This window comes from Chelonia mydas, chromosome 1 (assembly GCF_015237465.2).
Source record: "Chelonia mydas isolate rCheMyd1 chromosome 1, rCheMyd1.pri.v2, whole genome shotgun sequence".
In the NCBI taxonomy this organism is placed as follows: domain Eukaryota; kingdom Metazoa; phylum Chordata; order Testudines; family Cheloniidae; genus Chelonia; species Chelonia mydas.
Window position 1 is genome coordinate 253,254,551 of NC_057849.1, and position 25,055 is coordinate 253,279,605.

A 25,055-nucleotide genomic window follows, 5' to 3' on the forward strand; every position below is an offset into this window, starting at 1 on the left:
TCTAGGAGCCACTTGTTAATTGCTTTAAACCTGCACAAGTGCCTCTGAAACTTATACATAGGAAGTAAATTAGTAGGAAGCTGTTTACTGGGGAGAATAAAGGGTCAATATGTGAAATGAAATGAAATCAGTGCACATTCTTTCACAATTCTACTCCTGTGACATTGATTTGCTGTATGACCTGGAGAAAAATCACTAAGTCTCTGGGACTCAGATCCTGTCTATGCTGGGGGTCAGCCTGATTTCAGCAATCAGTAGCCCGCCACTAGTGTATCTGCGCTGGTTCAAGCCTAGTGTAGGCAGGATAAGCTGCCATTTGCACTGGTGCAGTTTATCCTGGTTTCAGGCAGATCACAGAATTAAGCTGAATCGACATAAGTCCCTCCACACAAAGCAGTTGCAGTGGTTTAATTAAATTAATTTGCACTGATTGAGTTAAATTGGTGCAATTTCTGTGTGTAGACTTGGCCTAAATTAATTAATGTCTGTACAGCACTTTGAGATCCTCAGATGAGCATGCAAACATGGACAGGGCTTGATCCTGCACGGCACTGAGCATTCTGACCTCAATCCAGCAAAGCATTTAGATACATGCTTGACTTTAAACACATGAGTATCCCCACTGGATTATTTGCATGCATACAGCTGAGCATGTGCTTAAAATATGTTAAATACTCAGTGCCATTCGGGATGGAGCCCATAATGATTATGTTTGCTAACTTTACTAGAGCTCTACTTTTGGAGGCATATCTTTTTATGGCATACCTCTGCCTTGTCCCCTACCTCCTCCCTTGGAGTAAATGGGGGTGTCAAATATAAAGGGAAGGGTAACCACCTTTCTGTATACAGAACTATAAAATCCCTCCTGGCCAGAGGCAAAACGCTTTCACCTGGAAAGGGTTAAGAAGCTAAGATAACCTTGCTGGCACCTGACCAAAATGACTAATGAGGAGACAAGATACTTTCAAAGCTGGAGCAGGGGGAACAAAGGCTCTATGTGATGTTTTTGCCCGGACCAGGTCAGGAATGCTCTTCAGAACTTCTGTTAAGTTAGTAAGTAATCTAGCTAGAAATGTGTTAGATTTCCTTTTGTTAAATGGCTGGTAAAATAGGTTGTGCTGAAGGGAATGTATATTCCTGTTTTTGTGTCTTTTTGTAACTTAAGGTTTTGCCTAGAGGGATTCTCTAGGTTTTGAATCTGATTACCCTGTAAGCTATTTACCATCCTGATTTTACAGAGGTGATTTTTACTTTTTCTTTAATTAAAATTCTTCTTTTAAGATCCTGATTGCTTTTTCATTGTTCTTAATATCCAAGGGTTTGGGTCTGTGTTCACCTATGCAAATTGGTGAGGATTTTTATCAAGCTTTCCCCAGGAAAGGGGGTGTAGGGCTTGGGGGGGAAGATGTCTCCAAGTGGGCTCTTTCCCTGTTCTTTGTTTAACACGCTTGGTGGTGGCAGCATAGGGTTCAAGGACAAGGCAAAGTTTGTACCTTGAGGAAGTTTTTAACCTAAGCTGGTAAGAATAAGCTTAGGGGGTCTTTCATGCAGGTCCCCACATCTGTACCCTAGAGTTCAGAGTGGGGAAGGAACCTTGACAGGGAAATCTGTTTTTCAGTAAGTGTGAGTTGCAAAAGAGCTGCAAAAGAGGCCGGCATGAAGTTTCTCATGCATGCCAGGGTCTGTCCTTCTTGCATCCACAGGCACTGGGACAGATTAGGCTGTTTTAATCAGAACAAACAAAAATAAAAGGAACCTTTTAAGTGTGATTTTGGAAAGAAGCTCTCCAGCAGTGAGTCATGTAAACAAGTTTAACTCTACCCACTTATCCCTCACTTGAATGCAAGACCTATAAGTGAGAGATGCAGAGAATGAGAGGGAGACTAATTTTCTGTTGCTATGGTGTTTATGAAAGTGCAGAACTAGCAGCATTGGTAATAGTCAGACATAGGGGGTAGATGTTCTGCAAACGTTCTCCCCTAGCACAGCTTGCTGTGAGCGTGCAGTAGCCACGGCAGTTCCGTCCCCGACATCCCACGTAGGTTTGTTACTACACCTGAATACTCATTTACAGCACCCTGTTGTCCCAGGCCCAGTCTGAGACTACCAATCAGGCCAAACTGCATAGTAATTTGGGGATGTGAACATGCGAGGAACTAATAATCTGACAACCCTATAGTTCTACACACACCATAATCCAGATATGAATCCAGTAATATGGAGGCATTAACCCAATCTTTTCATCTGTGCTAAGGCAGAGTGGAGCTGGGGAGTGGTGGTGGGCAGAGGTAAACAGATGAACACTGGAATAATTTGGTCTTGTCTACGTTAGTCTTGTGGGGAGAAATGTTCCAACCAGAAGCATTAGTGTAGATGGGCACTTGTGTTCATTTTTACCACTGTGTCATCTAGATGTGCTCTGAACACGTTTAGATGACATGGTGGGGAAAAACACCAGTGCCCTAGCTGCATTATTATTCTTACTCTTATTGTTTATATTCCAATAGCACCTAGAGGCTCCAATCAAATGGATTCCATTGTGCTAGGCACTGTACATACAGGTCAGGCTGGTCTGTGTACTACAGAGGTAGGTCAGCTTAACGACATCGCTCAGGGCTCTGAAAAATTTCACTCTGTGCAACGTAATTAAGCCAAGCTAGGTTCTGGTGCAGACACCCTAGGTCGATGGAAGAATTCTTCGATGGACCTAGCTACCACCTCATATAGAGGTGGACTTACTACAGCAACGGAAGAACCCCTCTGTCACTCTAATAAGTGTCTACACTCTAGTGGCACACCTGCAGTGCTGCAGCTGTACTGTTGTAGCATTTCTAGTGTAGATGTAACCACAGTAAGAGACAATCCCTGCCCCACAGAGATTACAAGCTAAGTAGACAAAACGCACAAAGAGTGGGAGAAAAAGAGACTTACTATCCCCATTGTTATGGAACTGAAGAGTCTTGCCCAAGGTCACAAGAGACCTTGGCAGAGCTGGGGATGGTTACCCAGATCTCCTGAGTCCCAGTCCAGTGTCTTCTCCACAAGACTATCCTTCTACTATTGTTGCTACCATTGGTGCAGCTGCTGGTAATGAAACAGCAGGCTATTTCCCTAAAAGGGCTATGTGACAGGGTTGGGACTCACCACCACAGCACCTCCTGCTGTTGACTCCAGGAATTAGCTCAGTTCATGCAAAGTACCCTCTGCCAGTGGTGTCCTGTCCATCTCTTGCCCTAGATTGGTGTCTTGACCCGTGTTGCTCCCAGCCTGCGGCATCCTCTTCAGGACACTGCCCTCCAGCAGCATCCACTGCTCTGGTCTCACCCCCTTCTGGGGGTTTGGTGTTATCAGCAGTCCTTCTCTTCACCCCAGCCACAACGGCCAACCACACCCCAAAGTCTAACCCCTTTTGGCAGGAGTCTGGTGCAGTCCATGATGGCCACTCCTAATGGCCAGGTGGAAGTGCAAGGGAGAATGGGGGGGGGGGGGGGACACAGGCCCTAATCTGGGTCCCAACCCAGGGACCCTTTGGCAGCAGCCTTCCTGCCTGACCTCCTTCTCTCCCTTTTTCTCAGGGCCCGCAGCCCGGCAGGTTCCGGGCAGGAGTTCCCTTCTGCTTCTGCTTCTGCTCCCCGTGCCTGCCTGCCTGCCTCTGCACTGTCCCTGGTACTAGTCTCCTCACACAGAAGACAGACCTTCACCCCCTGAAGGCCTGGGAGAGATCACCTGCTCCCTTCCTGGGCAGCCTTTATATAGAGCCTAGCCTAGCCCTGATTGGCTGGCTGTAATACATGGCCCTGATTGGCTCTCACAGGCCCTCCCTGATTGGCTGCCACCTTGAGCAGCCGCTCTGGGCTGTTATAGCCCAATCTGGCATGGGGGTGGGGCACTGCCCCATCACAGGCTAGTACAGACAGCCTTTGAAGAGGTGAATTTTTTCCTCAGTTAGGGCCCTGATTCAACAAGAGCCTTAAGTAAATTTGTAACTTTAAGTGCTGGAGTAGTCCCACAGGAGGCCAAAGCAGGGTCCTAATTCCCATAACCATGATAAATAAAAGACTGTACTCCAGAGTATTGCCTTTTTCCAAAAAAAGGCCTTTCTAAATCCATTAAATTGTTAACGTCCATGTACGCAGACCTGAAAGAGAGGTGCTGGATTGATGGATGTACTTGTCATATTTACGGTTTGTAGCAGAGTGATTAATGTGCTGTGTGGTTTATAATGCAGTGCTCATTTAACTCTCCTTTTTAAGATCACGGTGATTTATAGGATCCAGCATTGTTCTTGCATTTCAATGGGTTGACAGTGATATTATTATATCACGGGGGATTATCAATTAGCCTTGTACAACAAAATAAGGTTCCAAGTGAAGGAGTCTCAATTGGAAAGTTTGTGACCCTGATGAAAATGGAATTCTCATAGAGAAGCTTTAACACATATCTCTGTGGTACTAACTTGACTCTTTATTCTAGTCTCTAGTCCAGTGGTTCCTGACCTTTTCAGGAAGTTCTAGTTTATGGGACTAAAAGCAGTACCAGCTTTTCACCTTCAATGTGTGTTTTAACCTAGAATGGACGTTGGGCTTTTCCTAACTGGCTTAACAGACTCACAAACTACTTACAGCTGAATGGGAGGCGCCCCACACAAACTATGCCCTACATTTTCAAAGGTGACTAGTGATTTTGGGTGCCCACCAGGAGACACCTGATTTTCAGAGAGTGGGTGCTCAGTGGTTTCTGAAAATTGAGGCAACCAGAATCATTAGTCGCTTTTGTCAATTGAGGCCTATAATACTAATGAAAGGCAGGGTGGTCTCATGGACCTGGCATGGGCTTCAAAGCCATGCATTCCTGAGTTCAAATTTCTGCCCAGCCTGCATTAGGCAGGTCACTTTCTCCATGTGCCTCATTTCCCCCCCTCCCCCCATCTTAAAGAGGGAGTGAAAATACTTATCTCACCTAGGTAGTTAATGATGGAAGAGCTCTCTGAAAATGCAAAGCACCACTGATGTGCTAAACATCTCCATATTAGTGCTGTATCCACCTGGAAGGAATAAGCCCATATATTACATAAAATACAGTACCTTTTTTGTTATTGTTGTAGTATCTTCTATACCAATTCTTCCTCACTATGCTTTTCAGGGTTACTGGAAACACCGTTATAGAGTTAACTGCAGCATAACAGCAGAGGGGGAGGCAAGAAATTAAGAAACATGGGAACATGATGGGACAGGAAAACCAATGTGGCTCATTTAAATCAGCCAATGTGCCTCGTTATTCGGGTTTCCAGTTTCAGACTCTTTGGAATACGTTTGCTGCTGCAGCAACTATGACAGCTTCCCTTTGGGAGTCTATTAAACACGTGAGTTACTCTGTTGGAAACAACATTTTAAGTGGCTCAAAAGAGCGAGAAACTGCGGGCTGAATGCATGGCTAGCCGGTGGCAGGGGTGCATGGGGAGGTCACGCGGCCAGGGTGCAAAGTGGCAGCAATTTTATTTCTGGAGAGGGGTGGGCATAATGGACCAGCACAACCCCAAAAGCTGGCAGCGTGGCTGAAAAGAGAGCGTGGCTGGGAAGCCCACTGATCCTACAGAGCCATGATGTGAATGAAAGCTGCTCTGCCTGATGGAAGCCTAATGGAAGGCAGAAGCAGATGCATAATCTGCCCTCTGAAGGTATGAGCCCCCCTCAGCACCATGAGTTTAGTGGGGACACCAGAGAGTACTTTATCCCTCCCTGCACTAACTTTGCTGAATTCGGGTCTCAGCTTTAGGAATAAGGACGTCCTAGTAGATAGGACACTGGACTGGAACTCAAGAGACCTAATTTCAAATCCTGGCTCAGCCACAGGCTTCCTGGGTTGCTTTGAAGAAGTCACTAAATCTACACTGTCTGCCGTGTTGCCAACTCTACCAATAACATGATTTTAGCCCCTGCTGGAGCCAGTCTCCCCATGACTCCAGAAGTTGCAGCCTTCAAGCAATTTTCAGCCCTGCGGGGAGGGGAAAAGCCCATCTCATTGGCTGCCATCCCCGCTCTCCTACCTCCTAGGAAAGGGCAGTCCATCAGAAGTCAGAACTGCTGCAAGAAGCAGGCAGAGCTCACCCCCGCCTCTCAGGAACCAGAGTTTTGGGTAGGGGAAAGAAGAGGGAGTTGGAACCAAAGAGCAGAAAAAGCCCAGCAGCTCAAGGTGGCTCTACTCCCCACTTACCCTCTCTGTGAATAATGGGTCAGTCTGCTCTGTGCTCACCTACACTTCCCTTTGCAACCCCAGGCTTGGGAAGGAAAAGAAGGGGTGAAGAACCCCTAGAGCTGCCAGCAGAACAGATCTGCACTGAGGGGCATGGGGCACATGTGAGGTGGCAGGGGCAGAATTGATATATGGCTGGCAGGCAGACAGGGGAGTTGGGGTTGGGGGTGCATAATTAATTGCTGGGCTGGAAGGATGAATTAATTCAAATGTTGGGGTTTGGGGAGAAGCTAGAAACTCTGCACCATCAGGCAGCCAGTGAGAATCCTGCAGTGGGGATCAAGATCACCTTACTCATTGCCAGGTTTCAGAGTAGCAGTTGTGTTAGTCTGTATTCACAAGTAAATTGGTTAGTCTCTAAGGTGCCACAAGTACTCCTTTTCTTCTTACTCATTGCATACATTTGGGTGAGCTGGCAATCCTGTAACACTCACTCTCTCACTCACACATGCACAGAGGGGATGGGCAGGGGGGGTTAAAAACCAGAAGACTGACCAAAAAACAACATAATCTTTATTTTTTTAAAAGTCTAATGATTTTGAGACTAATCTCATGATTTGGGGGAGGGGGTCTGACTCCTGATTTTTGAAGGCGTAGGATTGACAAGACTACCTGTGCCTCAATTCCCTATCTGTTAACATGGGGATACTACTTCTCTACCTCACAGCGGTGTTGGGATAATACGATCTGTTAATGAGTGTCAGGCGTTCAGACTCCATGGTGGTAAAGGCCGTAGGGATGGATAGACAGTATAGCAGTCAGATATAGGGCTCCAGCTGGCTAGTTCTCAGTTTTAGGCTGCTGAGCAGCTTCATACATTTATCTTTAAAAAATAAAGAAAAATGGTAGTGAATCCACTTACAGTCTGAAGGCATTAGTACCCTTCAGCATTAATAGATCCATCAAGAGGAGACCAATGTAACAGAATGCAGAAATGCATATTTGAGATGCTGCTCATTTCAATGAAGTACACTGCATGAATAGAATAGATATTGAATTTAACACATACTGGCATGAAATAATTTTTACTAAGTAATGTCTGGAGTCATTTTTCAATCTAATTTTCACTTTGTAGATTCTGGTATAAATAGATTCTGTAACAGATCGACAAATTAATTTTTTTTAACATGTAGCAGGTTTGCGCTGCATTGTGGAAGACAAGTCTGGTTTAACACCACCTATACTCTTATTAAGACACTGCAATTTTCCTCTAGCTGTGATAAGTTGAAACTCATCTGAATTCCCTTTATCAGAGAGAAATTGAATTTCTAAGTGCTCCAGCAGGCTTTTGGAAGTAAAAGACTTGTGTCAAGGTTAATTGTTAGATAACATTGGAATAGTACCAATTGTGGCTCTATGCTGGTCCAACAGCAAGGACAGAATTGTCAGTACTGCCTCATTATCCTAATATCATGAGAGTCCTGGGGCCATATATCAGATGGTGAAATGGGGATTGGTTGGGCAAGCAACATTGTGTGTCAGCATTTTGATGATTTACTCTTCTAGGTGAAATTCAATCCTGTGCAGATGGCCAGCAAAAAACTTATGTGCCCCTTAAGTCCTATTACAGCCTTCAAATAGGGCTTAAATAGGACTTTCGTGTGCATAGACTTTGCCTGCCCCCCACCCACCCACACACACACACACGTGTGAATTTCACATCCAGAACATTTTCCTCTCAGGATCCTGATGAAATTCTGAGGTGTTAAGGCCAGAAAAGAGCATTATGATCACCTAGTCTGACCACCTGCATAATGCAGGCCTTGGAATTTCACCCACTGATTCCTGCATCAGGCCCATAATTTGTAGCTTGACTAGATCATATCTTTTAGAAAGACATCCCATCTTGACTTAAAGATCCCACATAGTGCTGCTTGCAAATTTTTCATCAAAACTTTTTGGATGGAAATTGCCTTTTCAAATGACATGAAATTTGCGGGGGAGGTGAGAAGGCTTGTAGAATTGTATATCGGCAGGGCCAATCGGCACAAATCTGGGGCTCTACTTTATTGGGTTTCACAGACAGGAAGCCACAGTCCAGCACAAAGTTTATTGTTGCCACCCAACCTCTGTCCACACTGCTCTGCTCTGTCAGCTGGGATGGAGAGTACCTATTTTTAAGAAAGAGGGGGAAAAGTGATCCAAGAAACTACAGGTCTGTTAGTTTGACCGCAATTGTACGCAAGGTCTTGGGACAAATTTTGAAAGAGAAAGTAGTTAAGGCACCTTACATAGAAGTAAAGGCACCCTTACATAGGAGTAAATAGTGTGGCAAAATATCTTGTTCGCCTCAGTAGGCTCAGTCCTTTTTAGCGTTGGAGACTCAGATTTGGGGCAAGACGAATCCTTAAAGGTGGCACAGGGTCCTGCTACTCCTCTCCTCAGTCAGTCCCTTGTGCTTGTTTTCCTTCCCTTCTGGGGAGCGAGTGCAGCCTCCCTACGGGGAAGGTTTGGTGTCTTGCTGCAAACAGCCTACCGGTAGCTTCCCGGCTCCTCTCACTCCCTCACTCTCTCCCTCCTACCACCCAGGGGAGGGTTTAAAAAGGTCCCAAGTAGTTGGAGTCAGCTGAACCTAATTGGTTCCCTAGCAACCCCTTTTCCAGCTGAACCTTATTGCCCCTGGTTCTCTCTCCTCAGTGGATAGGGAGAGGCCTTTTAAACCCCTGGGACTAACTACTACCCCCCTTTCGTAGCTGTTTGTCCTGGGTTTACCACATATTCCCCTTCCCCTCCCCCTCCCCCCCGCTCAACACTACGAGGTTGGGCTACGTGGGTTGGCAAACAGTGCACTCTCAACAGGCCATCCGCATTGCCATGTTGGATTCCAGACCTATGTTGTACTGGAAGTGGAAGAGTTGAAGCAACAGGAACCATCTCATCCCTCTGACATTTTTGTCTTTATTTTGGTACATCCACTGCAGAGGGGCATGGTCCGTGACAAGGGTAAACCTCCGTCCCAGTAGATAGTAGCGGAGGCTTTCTACGGCCCATTTTACCCCAGGCATTCTTTTTCGACAACAGCGTATTTCCGTTCCCTAGGCAGGAGCTTCCTACTGAGGAAGAGGACGGGGTGTTCGTCATCCCTGACCATTTGTGAAAGTACCGCCCCCAACTCTACATCAGAGGTGTCGGTTTGTAGGATAAACTCCTTCCCCCAGTCCGGGGCCACGAGTATGGGGTCAATGAAGAGGGCCGTCCGTAGATCTAAAAAAGCATCTTCAGCCGCGGTCGTCCATTTTATTATGTCTGGGCCCCGAGCTTTCGTTAGGTCCATTAATGGGCATGCCCTGGTGGCAAAGTGGGGAATGAACCGTCTATAGTACCCCACTAGTCCCAGGAATGCCCTGCCCTGTTTTTTCCGGAGTGGTTGGGGCCACTTCTGTATAGCTTCTAACTTGTTGAGTTGGGGCCTCACCACGCCCCTCACCACTGTATACCCGAGGTATTTGGCTTCAGCTAGCCTGAGCGAACACTTGGAGGGGTTTGCCGTCAGCCCCGCCTTCCTCAGGGTACCCAGCACTGCCTCCACCTTCTCCAAGTGTGTCTCCCAGTTGGGGCTATATATGATAACGTCGTCGAGATAGGCTGCTGCGTACTTGCCATGTGCTTGCAACAGTTTGTCCATGAGCCTTTGGAAAGTAGCGGGCGCCCCATGCAACCCAAAGGGGAGGACGGTGTACTGATATAGTCCCTCTGGAGTTGCAAAGGCCGTCTTCTCTTTGTTGGCCTTGGCCAGAGGGATCTGCCAATAGCCCTTGGTCAGGTCAAGGGTACACATAAACCATGCTTTTCCCAATCTGTCAATTAGCTCATCTATCCAGGGTATAGGGTACGCATCAAACTAGGACACCTCATTCAGCTTTCGGAAGTCATTGCAGAACCTCACGCTGCCATCCAGCTTAGGCACTAAAACCACTGGACTTGACCATTGGCTATGAGATTCTTCAATGACTCCTAAGGCCAGCATTTTCCTGACCTCTGTCCTGATCGCCTCTCTTTTGGCCTCCGGGATCCGGTATGGCTTGACGTTCACCTTCACTCCAGGCTCTGTGAGGATGTGATGGTGAACCTCAGTAGTCCCGCTTGGCTTTTCTGAGAACACATCCTGGTTGCGTTTAATCAGGCTGATCACTTCAGATCGTTGCTCCGGAGTCAACTCCGGGGATATTCCCACTTGGTCGGGCTGGTTGCTTTTAGGGGATAGTGCCCCTAGCGCAACCACATGCGCTTCTCTATCCTGCCATGGTTTCAGCAGGTTTATATGGTAGATCTGCTCCAGCTTCCGGCAACCCGGCTGTCGGACTTTATAGTCAACTTCTCCTATGGCTTCTATTATCTCATATGGCCCCTGCCACCTGGCCAGGAGCTTGCTCTCTGCCATGGGTATGAGCACCGTTACCCGGTCTCCCACCTGGAACTTCCGGGTCGTTGCTTGGTGATTGTAGTATGTCCGTTGGGCCCCTTGGACCTTCTCCAGGTGTTCTCACACAAGGGGGGCGACTTGGGCTATCCTATCTTTCATTTGCAATACACATTCAACGATGTTTCTCCCGGTGTTCAGCTGTTCTTCCCAGCCCTCTTTGGCCATGTCCAATATGCCCCTGGGGTGGCGACCACATAACAGCTCGAATGGGGAGAATCCAGTGGAAGCTTGGGGAACCTCCCATACAGCAAACAGCAAGTAAGGCAGCAGGGCGTCCCAGTCTTTCCCGTCGCGACTAACCACTTTCCGTAGCATGTTCTTCAATGTTCTATTGAAGCATTCGACAAGACCATCAGTCTGGGGATGATAGACTGACGTCCTGAGGGTCCGTATATGGAGCACTGCACATAGGTCTTTCATTAACTTGGACACAAAGGGGGTCCCTTGGTCCGTCAGGATCTCTTTAGGTATCCCTACTCTGGAAAAAATCCGGACTAATTCTTTGGCTATGGTCTTGGACATGGTGTTCCATAGGGGTACGGCCTTGGGATATTGGGTGGCATAATCTAGTAATACCAGAATGTACTGATGACCCCAGGCTGACTTCCCCAGTGGCCCTACTAGATCCATAGCTATTCGCTCGAATGGGTTTTCAATAATTGGTAGAGGTACCAAACGGGCCCTTATGTGTGGTCGGGGCCCATGTAACTGACATTCTGGAAGGGAGGTACAATGTCGCCGGACAGCCGCATAAATGCTGGGCCAAAAAAACCTCTGCAGAATCCGATCAAGGGTCTTATCTACCCGAAGATGGCCCCCAAACAGATGGCTGTGGGCCAGATCCATCAAGCCCCTCTGATGCTTCTGTGGGACCAAGAGTTGTTCCACGACTTGCTCTTGGACCTGGACTACCCTGTATAGCCGATCACCCTTAATCACATAATATGGCCCTGGGCCCTTGACTCTCCCCTCCACGGGGACCCCATTTACCTCGACTACTTCTTTATGAATATTGCTGTATATTGGATCATTGGCCTGATCCTGACCAAAATTCCCGAGTGAGGTCCCCATTTGTCCAAACTCAGGGGGATCTACCTCTGTCTCCCCCTTGGGGAAAACCCCTGGGGAACAAGGTCTGGCAATTGGGTCGTTGATCTCCTGCCCCGCCCCGCTGTCTGTTGAGCCACCTCTTTCCCCTACAAGCATACATTTCTGGTACTGGGTCAAGATCCTCGTTCCCCTCCTTTTATCCACCCTCCGTCACACCTGACCTTGCCAGGATTTCTGCCTTCACCTGGGGGTAATCCATAGCTGTCTCTCTGGTCATGTAGAAATAGGCCTTCTGGGGTTCCCCACACAGAAATGGAGCCAGGATACCTGCCCACTGGTCTTGAGGCCAGGCCTCCCACAGTGCCGTCCTCTCCAAGGCGAGGAGATATGCCTCTATATTGTCATCCATAGTCATCTTCTGTAAATAGTTGCTTGCCCGCAGCGGCCGGATCCCCCGGGGCCCGTGTGTCAGCATGGTCAGGGCTTTTAACTGGTTCACTACTTCATTCAGGGTGGCTCGATCTTGGGCCGCCTGGTTCATCAGTAATTGGTTCGTCTCCTGTTGGACGTGTACTGACTCTTGCCGGGCAAGCATCTGCACCCTGGTAGCCTCTTGTTGGGCCGCAGTGGCCTGTACCAATGCCTTCACTCCATCCTCCATATTTGTCTTCTTTTTTTTTTTTTTTTTTTTTTTTTGGTGATTTACCCTGCCCTGAGATGGCTTGCCACAGAGCCTACTCACTCACCACATCCCACTTGTGACACCACGTGTGGCAAAATACCTTGTTCGCCTCAGTAGGCACAGTCCTTTTTAGCCTTGGAGACTCAGGTTTGGGACAAGGCGAATCTTTATAGGTGGCACAGGGTCCCGCTACTCCTCTCCTCAGTCAGTCTCTTGTGCTTATTTTCTTTCTCTTCTGGGGAGCGAGTGCAGCCTCCCTACTGGGAAGGTTTGGTGTCTTGCTGCAAACAGCCTACTGGTAGCTTCCTGGCTCCTCTCACTCTCTCCCTCCTACCACCCAGGGGAGGGTTTAAAAAGGTCCCAAGTAGTTGGAGTCAGCTGAACCTAATTGGTTCCCTAGCAACCCCTTTTCCAGCTGAACCTTATTGCCCCGTAGTTCTCTCTTCTCAGTGGATAGGGAGAGGCCTTTTAAACCCCTGGGACTAATTACTACCCCCCTTTTGTAGCTGTTTGTCCTGGGTTGACCACAATAGTAATTCGGATATGTAACATTCCTTGGGTCTCAGGGACAGGGCGCCACCTTTGGCAGTGGTGTAGAATCAGTGCTTGCGCTCGGTGGGTCGATCAGGCATCCTGGTTTGCAGCCAAGCCATTGGGCCAGTGGTCACTCAGGCCTCCTGGAGGAGGCTAAGCAAGTAAGCAGTCTGTGGCTCAGGCCACCTGCCTGAGGGCTGAGCAGAGAAACAGTCAATAGCTCAGGCTACCCAGCTTAAGGGTTATGGCTCATCCAGTCCTGAGTGCGGGGCCAGGGGTCTGAGGATCCAGGCCCGCCCTGCTCCACTGGGTCTCAGCTAAGGGCCCGAGAAGTGATGGGTGGTCCAATCACAGGGTCAGCAGGGAAGCAAGGGGTCACTGCCTTGTCTCCCGGCAACAAACCCGAGTCAATATCTTGCTTCCCTGAGCTACTCGGGGGAGTTGTCGTTTGCCACCGCCAGTCATGGGCTTCGCGGACAGCTCGGTTCCCTGGGAAGGATGTCTGGCTCCTTCCCTGGTCTGGCTCCAACTGAGCTGCAGGGCCCTGCCCTTTTACCACCTGTCCCACCCCTGCACTTCCTGCGAGTGGGAAGGGGCAGGGTTAGTTGAGCCCAACAGGGTGCGCTAACTGCCTCTGCACCGGAATGAAGCCCCTCTGCCACATTACAGGATAAAATACAACATGGATTTACAAAAGGTGAATCGTGCCAGACAACCTGATCTTTCTTTGAGATGATAACCAGTTTTTTAGACAAAGGAAATGCATCCTTTCAGGAAGGCATTTGATACAGTTCCACATGGGAAATTATTAGTTAAATTGGAGAAGATGAGATTAATATGAGAATTGAAACGTGGATAAGAAACTGGTTAAAGGGGAGACTACAACAGGTTATACTGAAAGGTGAACTGTCATGCTGGAGGGATGTTACTAGTGGAATTCCTCAGGGATCACTCTTGTGACCAATCTTATTTTACATTTTTTATTAATGACCTTGGCACAAAAAGTGAGAGTATGCTAATAACATTTGCAAATGACACAAAGTTGGGAGGTATTGCCAATATGGAGGAGGACCGGAATATCAAAAAAGATCTGGATGATCTTGAAAACTGGAGTAATAGAAATGGGATAAAATGTAATAGGACATAGTGCAAGGTCATGCACTTGAAGACTAACAACAAGAACTTTTTCTGTAAGCTGAGGACTTATCAGTTGGAAGCAACAGAGGAAAAGGGAGACCTGGGTATAGTGGCTGATCATAGAATGACTATGACAATGACAATGTGATGCAGCTGTGGAAAAGGTTAATGCAGTACTAGGATGCATCAAGTGAGGTATTTCCAGTAGAGACAGGGAAGCGTTAGTACCATTATACAAGGCACTGGTGAGACCTCATCTGGAATACTGTGTGCAGTTCTGGTTTCCTGTGTTTAAGAAAGACGAATTCAAACTGGAACAGGTGCAGAGAAGGGCTACTAGGATGATCAGAGGAATGGAAATCCTACCTTACAAGGGGAGACTCAAAGAGCTTGGCTTGTTTAGCCTGACCAAATGAAAGCTGAGAGGAGATACAATTTCTCTGTATACATACATCTGAGGGATAAATACCAGGTAGGGAGAAGAGTTATTTAAGTTAAGCCCCGATGTGGACACAAGAACAAATGGATATAAACTAGCCATCAACAAGTGTAGGCTTGAAATTAGATGAAGGTTTCTAACCACCAGAGGAGTGAAGTTCTGGAACAGGCTTCCAAGAGGAGCAGAGGGGGCAAAAACCTAACTGGCTTCAGGACTCAGCTTGCTACGTTTATGGAAGGGATGGTATGATGGGACTGCCTACAATGGCATGTAGCCAATCTATGGCTGTTAGTAGCAAATATCTCCAGCGGCCAGCGATGGGACACTAGATGGGGAAGGCTCTGAGTTACCACAGGGAACTCTTTCCCGGATGGTTGCCTGTTGGGTCTTGCAGACATATTCAGGGTCCAACTGACTGCCATAGTTGGGGTTGGGAAAGAATTTTCCCCCAGGCCAAATTGGCAGAAACCCTGAGTTTTTTCACTTTCCTCTGCAGCCTGGGACATGGATCACTTGCAGGTTTAAACTAAAGTAAATGGTGGATTCTCTGTAATTTTAAGTCTTTAAATCATTATTTGAGTATGTCAGTAACTCAGCCACAGGTTATGGGTCTGTTACAGGATTAGGTGCATGTGGTTTTGTGGCCTGCAATGTGCAGGAGGCCAGACTACTAGATGATCATGATGGTCCCTTCTGGCCTCAAAGTCTATGAAAGGAGGGGAGTTCTTCCCATGAGATGGGGGTGGGAATATAGAATGCATGCAGAACTGGTGTGTGTGTTTTGTGCAGTGTCATGCATGGAGATTTCCTGTTATAGCGAAGGAGGGGAAAACCTATAAAGTCCCTCAGCCACAGCCAGGATAACAGGGTAAGGGAGATACTGATTCTCCAAAGAGGGTGAGTTATCATTACTCCAGGATTCTCAGCACAAAGTAGCTTGTGCGCCACACCATGTGACAATGGAGCAGGGTCACCATCCATCACACTATTATTTCAACCAGTTACGCTGCTGGACTGGGGCCCTCTTCACCAAGGGCCCTTTCTGGCTGCAGGTTTGGCAATGAAATCTGAACCAGCCCTGCTACTAGACATACTAGGTTAGAAGCCTAGATTCATACTAGGTTGGAAGCCTTTCTAACCCAGTATGAATCTAACCCAGACTGCTAGGCCCCAATCCTCAAATGTATTTAGATTCCTAACTTTCATTGATTTCAATGGCCATGTTATCATCTGATGGGTGTTTGGGTCCAGTTCCCAAGGGACAAGTGTCCTCCTTGGAGGGGAAAAAACACTACCACAGGTGACACTAATTAGCAACCTTACCATGGGCAGTCCCAGTGGAGAGGCAATAGAGGCTGAAAGACTTTCTCATCCTTAGAAGCAGTTCCTCTGGCTCCAGGGTGAGGCCCAGGGACATGGCTGACGGGAGAGGCTTGCATTGCCAATGCCTGTTCTGTACCTATTCTGGGAGGTTTCAACAGTACTAAATTTACTGCATACACAAATAGGAACTTACATTTGCTTTCCTTCAGTGCGTGGCTATATCAACATACAACCTAGGAGTTCTATGCCTACCAACAGGCCCTAACAACAAAATTAAGTACAATGAAAAGAAGTACCCTATCCCTGCCATTTGCTTTGTCCCCCTCTCCAAGTTTGCTGTGCCTCTAACCCCCCTCTCAGACCTAGAATAAGCAGGAGATACCATGCTGAGGCCATGTTATTGTATAGCTGTTGTTTGTACAATCTGTTTGTGTGAGTTGTTCTTCAAATGATGCCCTTCCTTGACAGCATCAATATGGCAATTTCTCTTTCTACTGATAAAGGCTGTATCAGTCCAATTACTCTAGTAAGGTAATATCAATAATGCAACTAATTATGGCAATTGGATAATGGATCATTAGCCAGTGATTATGACTTTGTCAAGTGCTTGGCAATTTTATGCAAGAATCACTCAGTATGCGTCATGGGAAAATTATCTTCTCAGCATTGTTAGTTTCTTGTCTGTGAATAGGGTCTTAAGTTTGGACTAACGACTGCTGGAAGTTTTAATAAAAAAAATAAGATGGCCATGTGTTGTTTGTAGCAATGCAGAGCATAGTGTTAACAGGGAGAAGGTAGGAGATCTCCCACCAGCTGTGGCTCAAAGTTCATTATTTGGAGCCCTGAAGCCTTTCAGAAAACAGTAGCCTATGTACATAAAATGGCCCTGGTGTACGCGAGGTGTTGACACATTTTCCTAATAAGAGACATTATCATATTTACAGCCTCCCTGGAGAATCTCAGCATGTCTCATTTTATTTGAATAAATTATTAATTTAGTTTAATTGGGATCATCCACCAGCCTGGAGACAGATTTTACTAATTCAGGATTCATGTGTGGGTCTGAGTGCATAGGTTGTATCCATGGAAACAGGGCTTTTAAAAAAATTAAGGTGGGTGAGGGTTGGAGGTTTCCAGTGCCCATTTAGTTTCCCAACACAAAGAGCAGCCTTTCTTCACCTCTGGTGGAATACCCCTGGTGGTCTAAAGACCTGTGTTCCAGAAATACTGTGTGTGTGGACAGCCCACAAGGACTTACAGAGTTCCCTTGGCCTGAATCCAAGTGCATGCCTGTATCTCATTAATGCATTTTATGTGGGGGCTAAACTTCCTTTGCAGACCTGTGTGGAAGAAGCTTGCAGTACCCGCCCCTACCTCAGTTTAGCACTTGATGTAAATCCCTCAATTTCTTGAATAATGACATTCACCCAGTCCCACCAAATTTTTATCAAAAGCAAAAGAAATGTAGGGATGTGAAGGCCAGAAGGGACTGTTGTGATCACCTAGTCTGACCTCCTGCATAGTCCAGACCATAGATTTCCCCCTGTGACTCCCTGCATCAAGTTAAATCACTCGTGGTTGAACAAGAACATATCTTTTAGAAAGACATCCTCTCAAGAGGCCCAATCCTGCAAGGTGCTGAGATCCCAGTGGTTGTGGAAGGAACACGGCATTTCTCAGGGTCGGGCCCAGTGTAACACAGAGACACTGTGTGGGACTGTTTTTGTTCATAGACAGTACTGATGATAGTGGAATGTCACTGGGAAAGATGGGTATCCCAGCTTCATGAGCCTTGGGCTCTTTACCTCATGCTCCCTTCTGGCCCTTTGTGCCTGACATACTTGCGATACCCATGCAAAATAATTAAGGAGAGGGTTCAGCGCACTGGTAGGTTCTAACTAGCAGGCACTTCGGGTATTGGAAATAGAAAATCCTTCTTGCCAGTCTCAGCTTTAAAAGTGAAAGGCGTGGCAGAATTTCTGCTGAGCCGCTGGCTCACTGTGTGTCTTTGGACAAGTGGAAAAGGAAAAAGCCGGAACCTCATCAAAAACAAGACGTTGAATCTGAGCTGAGTCCCAGGGTGTAAATGTGGGGCCCAGAAAAACCAGCCTCCTCAAACAACTTCAGACAGCTACTCTCGTAAGCAATCTACATGGACTTCAACTCTGCTTATTCCACAGCTGGCTGTAAATCTCTGTGCTGAGCAATGCTGTGTTGGTCTACATACCAGGTTTAAAGTAAGTGGGACTTGGGGATGAGGGAAGGGTGGTACTAAAGGTAGAGGGAGATCTCCCCCTCTTCCCTGAGTGTTGCAGTGAGAGTCCCTCCTTCTGTTTCGATCTTCTTCAACCATGCTGTACGCAAAACATTGGAGGGCCAGGTCCTGCCCTCATGTACTCCCAAACTACCCCTCTGATGTAGGGAGGTTGTGGGGAATAGCTGAGAGCATGGTTTGGCCCACAACTGTTTCAGATACTTAGCGGAAAGATGCTTAATAAGATTATAATGGATCACTGGAGGAATCCTAAGCAAGGCAAAATGTATACAACCCCTTCAGCCAAGACAGTGTCAAGATTTGTCCTCTTCCTTTTTAATACACAAGGAAGCTAAAAAAAATAAAGGCACCTTAATGTACTGTAATAATGCAACTCCTGTCCACATCAAAGGAATAAAGGCAGGGGAAAGACAGATAATTCACCTCCATTTTCATTTGACAAGCTAAGATTAATTGTGATGATGTCCAGCTTGGGGTCACAGGAGTAAAAATCTGTACGGTTTTTGTTCCATGCGGTCGGCATTGATTTACCCTGACTTGAACTGAGAGGTTATTTAAGCAGTAATTTCAGTTTCCTGAAACTCAGATGCAACAAATGGATTGTCTCTTGCATTTGACACATTTTATCCAGCACATTCATGGGGAAGCGACTGTTGATTATACTCCAAGGCATTTGAAATAATAATTGTGATAACAAAATGTCACGAGAAAAATGTGCCATTTAATGGCTGTCCAGCAAATCCACAACTTTTCTTTTTCTCTCTCTCTCTTGTGCTCTCTTTTGTTTATACTCCCCTCCTCCTTCCTTTTTTAACGCAACACACAGGCAGATTTCAGGGTAGAGGACAGCTGAGCAAGACTCATTCCATCTGGTTGTTTCTGATAATTGGGGGAACTGAGCCTTTCAGTTCATTAGTTAATATCTCCAAAGCCCTTTGAGAGCAATGAAAAGTGCTTTGTATAAAACGTAGTGTTATTTCATCTCTAGCTGACTGAGGGGCCATTTGTGATTTTGCCACCAAGTCCCTGTATGGGATGACACAGAGCTGAGCAGATTGAGAAGGCAAACTGGGAAACTAGGAGGAAGATTGTGACTCTGAATTGGAATCTGCCACCCAGTTTCTCCCTGCCCGACAGGGGATGTATCTGTGCCTGCCCTGAACATATGGCCCCTGGAATATTGAGATGTCCCACCCCTTTCTAACCACTCCTGTCCCCATGCACTAGGGGGCAATGTAGTGGTACCCTGGAGGTTGCTCTCCCTTCTACCCAGCTACCTGCAGTATTGGTAGCCAGCAAGCAGAGTTAGAGGGTATCTTTCTACCCTACATGGGCACACAGCGTGGGACATAATCTGTTCCTAAATTGGCCCAAGTTGAAAACGAAAGGCCAGAAATCATTCCCCCTGACAACTATTTAGTGGCTAAAGCAAAAGGAGCTGAACTTGATAGTGACAGTCTGGGGCTAGTGGAAAAGTGGCAAGTCAAAAAAGCACTATCCCAGTTGACATCCTTGCTGACAGTCCCAGCACTGAAACCATGGAGCATGAAGATAGAACTGTGACAGGTTCCCCCCAGAGTGCCACCTGGAACTGGGGCACCACTGAGCCCTCTGATCCACCAGCCTGGGCTCCCTCTCACACTGTGCTGCTGTGACAAGCTGCAAAGCCCTCCAGCCTGCACTTTCACCAGCATTCACACAGGTAGAGAGACACACCCAGCTGCAGTTACATGCAGGCTCTCTAACCACTGCAGGCTCTCTAACCACCAGCTTCCCAGCCTAGGACCCCAGAGCAGTACCATCCTGCCCTGGTCAAATCTGGCCAGTATATGGGTTTAATATCCAGTCCGCCTCTCCCTCAATGTGAAGAGAATAATGCACACTTGTGGTAACCAAGCAGAGATTTTTCCCAAGCAGTCCAGTCAAAGCTAGCTGGTTTGGATTAAAACATAAAATAAATCTATTAACTGAAAAAAATAGATTTTAAGTGATTATAAGTGATAGCAAACAGATCAAACAGATTATCTAGCAAATAAACAAAAACGCAAACTAAGTCTAAGATGTTAGATAGATTGGATATGAATAGCAGATTCTCACCCTAACGGATGGTACAAGCAGACCTGTAAATTCTTAAGGCACAAGCTACACTTGCTTTGCAGCTTAGAATCCCCAGGTATTTCATACACAGGCTAGAAATCCCTTTAGCCTGGGTCCAGCACTTCCCCCAGTTCAGTCTTTGGTTCTCAGGTGTTTCCAGAAGTCTTCTTGGGTGAAGAACCACGGATGATGTCACTCCCTGCCTTATATTTCTTTAGCATATGGCGGCAACCTTTTGTTTCAAAACTTGGTTCCCAGACCGGTTTGCAGAAAAATACTGACATCCCAAGGTGGAGTCCAGAATCATGTGGCCTGGTCACATGTCCTTGTAGAGTCATGGCAGCCGTTCCTTACAGGCTGCCTATAGCATTCTTAGGAAGGCTCACCAGTTGGAGGATAAGCGTCTTCTAAGGCCTATTGTTTTTCCTAATGGCCCATTATCCTGAATAGGTCCTTTCCCACCCACTATGTAGACTGAAAGCATCGTGTCTAATGGGTGTTGCCCAGGTGTAACTTCATTTTAAGTACAGATACATAGTCAGTATTTATAACTTCAGATCCAAAAACGAAACATGCATACAAATAGGATAATCATATTCAGCAAATCATATCTTTTCCAATGACACCTCACAGGACTTATCTTGTACAAAATGCATCATAATTATGCCATAATCCCTATCATAATATTACTAAGAAGAATATGGCGTGCAACATCACAAGAACATCCCACCCAGCCCAGTCCCCCCGATCCAGCACTGATGCCCCTTGTTATGGGAGGCGAATGGTGCATGGGGAGGTGTGCACTGCTCAGAGTGCACGGGTACTAGTTCTGTAGATTAACAAAACACTTCAGGCTCTCCAGAGCTGTCATTTTGGCACTGTTCACCAGCACTACATTCACTTTTGAAAGACGAGAACAAAAGGAATGAGCAACTCTGTTGGCTCCTCACGTTAATCAGTGGAAATGACTTCACCTTAGTGGCACAGAATGGATGTAATGATAACTTAAATGTAACGGCCAACCGACAGATACACTGCAAACAAAATAACAGTTTAGTCTCTGAGCCAATTTCCAAAATTATTCAGATTTTCTCAGTCATTTTTTCCTCCCTAAATAATTACGTCTGCATTTTGTGACTCTGCAAGGTGCCTGATTGACAGCCCTAGAGACTGCAGTCCTCGGCTTCTACACAAAACAAGTTCAGTACAGACGACAGGCTGCCCCACATTCCCCTACCTGTGAGCCTCAAGTCTGTTCTCAAAGGACCACTGAGGATGCTCCTATTCTAGGACATTTTGTAGCTGTTTTTCTCCTGGGTGTAAGTGCAAGCCCAGCCATAAGTGCTTTGATCACCATGTTATCTAAGCCTGTGCTCTGTCCACTCTAGCATTTACACGACAGGCAGCACTAGTGCTGAAAAACAGGTAGCAGGTTTTTTAATGTGCAGGAGGCCCTATGGGGTGAGAGGACAGTTCAATCTCCAGGTGCATTCAATTCTTGGCCTTGCCGCACAAACTTCCAGCAAAGAAGCCAATTGTGGTTTTTGGCATGTGGGCTTTTCTCCACTAGGCAGCTGTACTGAGACCACCGCCCGTCCGTTATATGGTACTAATGTTTAGTCTGGTCTGAACTTGAACTAGCAAACTACAGGTGAAAGGCTCTGATTCTTGCTGCCAATTCCCTAAATCGCCCTGTGTCACGCTGAATCCGTTTGTGAGATCCCTTGCTTGGCAGACTGAAGATAGCAACTTGTTAAAATGTACAGATGGGTCATTCTAGCTGTGTAAAGAGATCTCCTGTATATGTAGTTCAGGGACAGAATGGTGGAGTAGAGCATGTTGATTATTCTGTTGTGGACAAATTATCTGACCAATGTATTAGTGCCTATGAGTCCTGTTCATGGGCAAGGACTCCATTGTGCTAGGCACCATACAAACACAGACCAAAAAGAGCCCTAAAGGGCTTACAGTCTAAGCATAAGACAAGAGATGACAGGTTGAGAGACAGATGGGGGAGTACAAGTAAACAAGGAGACAATATTGGTCAGCACGATAGGCAATTGTCTCTGATCATGAAATGCCTACAGACAGAGCTAGACTGTAACAAGATGTGTTTGTTACTCAACATTATTTGATGAATATTTTTGTGCAAACAAGTTTAACCCTGTGTGGCTGGCCCACAAACTGATCACTGTGGGCATGCAGTCTCCAGGGTTTGCATGCTGCCATTGGAGCTCATCCAGGCTTCGATTCTTTCAGGGCAAGGGTGAGGAAGGAACACTTTTGGGAGGGAGAAGTAGCCAGGAGAGAAGCAGGCCTAAGAACATTTTAAACCTTGTCTTGTCCACAAGAAAGAGCATTCTAGTTGACTATGTATGTGGAACACGGATTTTAAAATAGCTTGGTTCCTTTCTGATTGAGGAAGGAAGACATCATCAGTCTGTTATAGCAGACTTTACATTCAGTTTTCTCTTGTCACAGTCTCATAAGTAATTGTGCTTGCATGTAGGAGCGCAGTCCTATTTGTGAAGGGTGCAGTCACATACCTCCGTCTCCCTGTCTTTCACATTTGATTAATTGCTTTAGCGCCCGGGCGCTGCCCATGGAGGTTTAAGGAACAGCAGTTTAGTACAGTCACATATATAGGCTCTGTCCCAGTGGCTAAGGAAGCAGCCCCAGACCCTCCTTGACTGTCTCATTTCTTCTCTCCTGGGACAAAGAAGGGAGAAAAGAGGAAAGAACCACATGTGACAGATGCTAGGCATATGACTTAATGCACTACTGTAAGGAGCTCCGATACCACAGTGATAGGTGTGGCCTAAGAACCCAAACAGAAAAGAATTTGATTAACTGCATTAGTGCCAGGTCACTAGCCTGGGGTTTGTAGAGCTGCTGTGTTAAATCTCCCATCTTATGCACAGTAATATTTTATCTACCTGCCAAGTCGATTGATTTGAATTTACTCAGCTCCCACTTTCTGTCACCACCTATCACTAATCATCCCAGTCACTGATGCATTATTAATAGTCCTCTGCGTGTGTGTGTGTTTGTGTGTGTGTGAGAGAGAGAGAGCAAGGAGCGCTGCCTGAAAAGGGCACAGTCAGACGTGGGGAGTAGTGTCTGGGCAGGGCTGTGTCTAGGGGCTTTGGGGAATATGCACAACAAGCCTGTCTCCTTGCTGTGTCAATAGAAGCAATGATCCACACCTATGTAAATTGCCATGGCTACTCAGCAGCACACCCAATGCACAAAGGAGGTGGCCCTGTGAGTGGCAGGGAAGGGAAAAAGAGGGCTGGAAAAATAAATCTGTTTGAGCAGGAGGCAGAAGACAGTTCTAAGGAGCTCGGTAGGCAGCATGCTGCCATGCAGGGATTTTGTCGGCAAGGCTCCGCGTGGGCCGAGGGAGACAACAGCTTTGCACTGTCAGACTGGTCGTGGAGAAGGCACTGGGTATGTCGGCACTGGAGCTGGAGGTGTAATTTCCAGCTCAGGCAGACGTGCCCGCACTAGATCTGGTCAAGGTAGGGCTCTAAAAATAGAGTGCAGCCAGGGCTGCATGGGTAGTGGGAGGGGCTAGGTGCCCCGAGCATGATCCTGTAGACACCCTAGGTATGTTCTCGGATGCCTGGCCCATTCCACTGCCCATACTACAGTGGCTACCTTGCTTTTTTTAGGCGCTAGAGCAAGTATCTCTTCCCGAGCTGGAAATTACACCTTCCGCTCCAGTGCAGACACATCCCGAGACCCATCAGTGAGGTGACAACGCGTGCTGGTGGGATGATGTTATTCAGTTGATCTGACCACTGGGGGAAATATAAGTTCTGTGGCTGAGCCCTGCAACAAGGGAAATAACTATGAATGACTCATGCTGTAGAAAAAACACAGACTGGTAGATGTGACGCTGGTGCAAAAACCATGAGGTGTCCTGATGGGTAACCGCTGCCTCAGAAAAACACATGAGCAGGAGCATTATAGGAAAGGCCCCGAGTATTGTACAATCCCAGGCATTTTTTTGGTGCCCCTAGAGCACACCAGGTCACCACTGATCACCTTTATAGCCCGAGGACCTCCATATTTAGCCTCATGACTTAAGCACCTCCTGGGCAAAGCTTCCAGTCTCTAACACATGCTGTGCATCACTTTAAAATAGCCAGATTCACTCCATCCCCCTATTTCTTTTTATTTCAAATTGCAAGGGAGACTTGGCCCCAGGCCCCCAGAAGTGGAAGCCCAGAACAGACGGCATTCCTGTGTGGTGTGCGGTAGCTGTAACATATTAAAAGGCTGTAATGTCATCCCTAGGGCACTGCTGTCTCAATGGCTAGCACTTCATCCTTGGCAGAATCGTCCAGGGACACATGTCATAGCAGCTTTCCTGCGTTCCCCGGCCCATATTCCCCATTTCCCTGTGCAGCAGGAGCTTCATGGCCAGTGAATAATAAAACAATCACTTTCCAAAGGGCAAAAACATCATTACGGTTGTTACCACTTTTCCGCTGCTTCAGAAAGGACCAGACCCAGACAGTAGTGAGAGCTCAATCCCCTCTTTAATTCTGAACCCGGATTCCAGGAACTCTCAGGGTCATTCAACACCTTGTTCCTGCTTTTGCTTTTATTTATTTTATTGTCTGTTTCATTTGTTTCTCATGAACATCAGGAAGTAACAGCATTAGGTGTAGGCAACTGCTCGCCAAACTTCCCCACACGCTTCTTAATGCCTGTCACTCCTGACCTGCACCTGCTCTCCTAGGCAGCTCTCTCTAGTGAAACTCAATCTTCCTGTCCTGCAGCACCGCCCGGGGCCAAACACAGATGTGATAACATAGAAGGACATAAGATTTGC

General features: G+C 46.8%; 1 long non-coding RNA gene across 1 annotated transcript in view; it reads left to right on the forward strand.

The window, feature by feature from the left end:
• Positions 1 to 954: 954 nt before the first annotated feature.
• The window catches only part of LOC122462251, a 32,016-nt gene continuing 7,915 nt past the window's right edge, over positions 955 to 25,055 (forward strand). The window contains exon 1 of the long non-coding RNA XR_006284699.1: positions 955 to 1,053. This is a non-coding gene — a long non-coding RNA (uncharacterized LOC122462251). The remainder of the gene's footprint in view (positions 1,054 to 25,055) is intronic.